The following is a 3,058-nucleotide window of genomic DNA, read 5'->3' as shown; positions in this document are numbered from 1 at the left end:
CAGGTAGAAGATGATCACTGCACAGATGTGTGAAACACAAGTATTGAGAGCCTTAAGCTGCTCCTTTTTGGATGCAATTCCCAGTACCGTCTTGAGGATCAGGATGTAAGACACGGCAATGAGAATAAAAATCCACCATAAGGCAGAATGCTCCAAAAAAGTTGTAGATGACATCAATTCGGTTGTCAGAGCAGGCCAACTTCATGACATCCTGGTGGAGATAGTAGGAGTGGGATAATTGGTTTTTCTTACAATATCTCAAGCTTCTTAAAGGGAAAGGGAAAGGAAGAACCAGGAGCATGCTCTTAAAGGAGAATACTGTTCCTATTTGGGCAACTCTGACAGTTGTCAGGATTGAGGTGTATCTCAGAGGGTTGTGGATGGCTAGGAATCTATCAAATGACATGATCAGGAGGACTGAGGACTCCAGTACTGAGAATCCATGAATGAAGAATTCCTGAGCAAAGCAGGCATTGGATGAAATTTCAGGAGCATTGAACAGGAAGATGCTTAACATAGTGGGCAGAGTTGATAAAGACAAACCCAAGTCAGACATAGCCAACATGGAAAGAAAATAGTACATGGGCTCATGCAAGGAGGGCTCTGTCTTGATGATAGAAAGGATGGTGAAATTTCCTAGAATTGCAATAAGATCCATGCTGCAGATGGGGATAGAGATCCAGATGTCTTCATATTCTAGCCCTGGCATCCCAACCAAGAAGGTGGTGATGTCAACATATGATGTGTTGATAATGGACATGATTCATTCATAGGGCTCTGCAATGAAACATACAGATGCTTGTGTTGGTAAACTGGGAATATCTGAAAATTTAGTAGAAAAAAAGCAGTGTTAAAATTTGTGGCTTCTTTCAGCTTTCTTTTGAGAGAACAAAACATTTATGTGGCTATCATAATGAAGAGAGATGGCTGCTGCTTTAGACTAGAAGCTGTCTATAAAATACTTTGAAAAAATTATTTCTGGACATGTTATTTCTATAGAGAATCCAGATTTAAATTTTTCATTTAGTTATGCATCTGATTTCATTTTTTCCTGTAAAATATTAGTAAATGCTGGTCAATTAACTGGAATCTTCTACTATTTCTTGCTTTCAGATCTATGTTCTGACCTTCAGTTCTATGTGATTAATTGCCAGTAATAGAAGTCAAATGAAATCCAAATAAATGAGAACATCTGGGTACTTAGCAGTGAGTGGATATGCTGGTAGGCACTTTTGATAAAAGCTAAATAATTCTGATATACAAGCCCAAGGAATTGTTGAATTTATCCACCACAAAAGACTCCTCTTATATATACCTCTTATATATAAGGACTTGTCTTATCCTTTTTACCTAACCACTGGCTCTGGGATTACTGATTCTCTGGGGATTGCAGCAAGGCTAGATCTTTTCTGACAATAAGAATAAACATTTTCAGAAACAGTAAATCTGCAGAGTTAGTTGATACCAAGGAAACAAATAAACATCTAGATCTGTAATAAGGAAAAATTTTGTTGGAGAATTCTTTAATTGCAGGTATTAGAGAGACACAGTAAATTCTCTGCAAAACTAGGATACTTCTGATGGATATTTGGCCTGTCAATTACTTCTCTGCACAAGGTCAAGTCTAAGCAGAGATGCCTTGAGTTGATTCTGCATTCAAGGAAGTGTTGCAGGACAAACCTCCCAGGACACAATGTGTCATCCTAGATTTTATTTCTGAATCCTGGATCCATCTGCCCAGACCCGTTAGACATCACTAATTAAGTATCCCTTAAAACCAACTTGTCCAACTTAGACAAGTTTTTCTCCCTTCCCAAACCTGCCCCGTTTGAGGGACCTACTTCGGTAATAAGCCTTTACGTTTAAGAAACAACAAGCCAAAAATCTGAGCTTCTTTGTCTTACATTTTGTACACAATAATGACCAATATTTCTTAGAAAATTAAATAGTTTTACTTACTGAGTTCCATTACCAGATGATGATTTGGAATCTTGAAATTTTTTGAAGAATATTATCAAGCTATATCATTATCTTCATTTTACTGATGAAGAAATTTTTTCTCAAGATCAAATCATCTGTTTACGATTATAGAAATGTTGTAGGGTAGAAGTAAGATAGCAACTCAGGTCTGTTATATTACTGATAATTAAGTATATAGCACGCTATCAGGATTGCCAAGCAATATTTAAGGTGTTATAAACTGAATGTACAGCTGGAATTGTGTATTATTTTTAGCATTTTAAACTGACTACCAAATGATTGTAGGGGATAAGATGAAACATTTTGTCCTACAGTTGCAAATCTTTGCAACAGTGAAAATCATGCTAGTATAGAGATCCTAAGGAAAAGGCTCTCGAGGAGAAAAAAACTATATACTCACTCCTATTAGTAAATAGTCATTGGAAGGATTTCAATATTTAGTTGACTAAAGTGTGGAAATAAAAGAATGTATTACCATAACCTTCCCATAAACTCTTTTAAACTATGTAATGATTACTTCATAATTGGAAATTGCCTACTGCTTGCTTCCCCAATGAAAATAAGTCTCACTTGGTTATGTTGTCAAGAATTCTCTCCTTCCACTGTTGCTTTATCTCTTAGCTTTCTCCAGGTACTTCTTATTAAAGAGATAGTAGAAAGTTTGTGTGTGTGTGTGTATGTGTGTGTGTGTGTGTGTATGTGTATATGAAAATTGCCTTGGCAAGGACATGTATTAATTGGTTTAATGTTCATGTGTTAATTGGCTCAATGTTCAACTTTGTGGACCAAATCCATTTGTTTCATGACAATTTAAAGTAAGCTACAGTAAGACAGGTGGTGCATTAGTATCATGGTGGATGGCATATACTAGCTTATTAAATATTTGTTGAATGAATAAATGATTGTATTTTTTAAACTGGCATCTTTTTTATCTTTATTATTATCTTTCCCATTTTGCTATGCTTGCTATGAAATAAAAATATGGGTTTTAGCAATTGTAAAAGCTATTCATAAGGATTTTTACATCATAATCTTGTATTGATTTTCAACTTAATTTACATAATATTTTTTAAAAGTG

General features: G+C 35.3%; 1 pseudogene; it reads right to left on the bottom strand.

Moving 5' to 3' along the window:
• Nucleotides 1-3: 3 nt before the first annotated feature.
• On the bottom strand, nt 4-760 carry LOC112617318 (annotated as a pseudogene).
• Nucleotides 761-3,058: the final 2,298 nt, after the last annotated feature.

The sequence above is a fragment of the Theropithecus gelada genome, unplaced genomic scaffold, assembly GCF_003255815.1.
Source record: "Theropithecus gelada isolate Dixy unplaced genomic scaffold, Tgel_1.0 HiC_scaffold_16026, whole genome shotgun sequence".
Lineage (NCBI taxonomy): Eukaryota > Metazoa > Chordata > Mammalia > Primates > Cercopithecidae > Theropithecus > Theropithecus gelada.
This window is presented reverse-complemented; position numbering and strand designations above follow the sequence as displayed.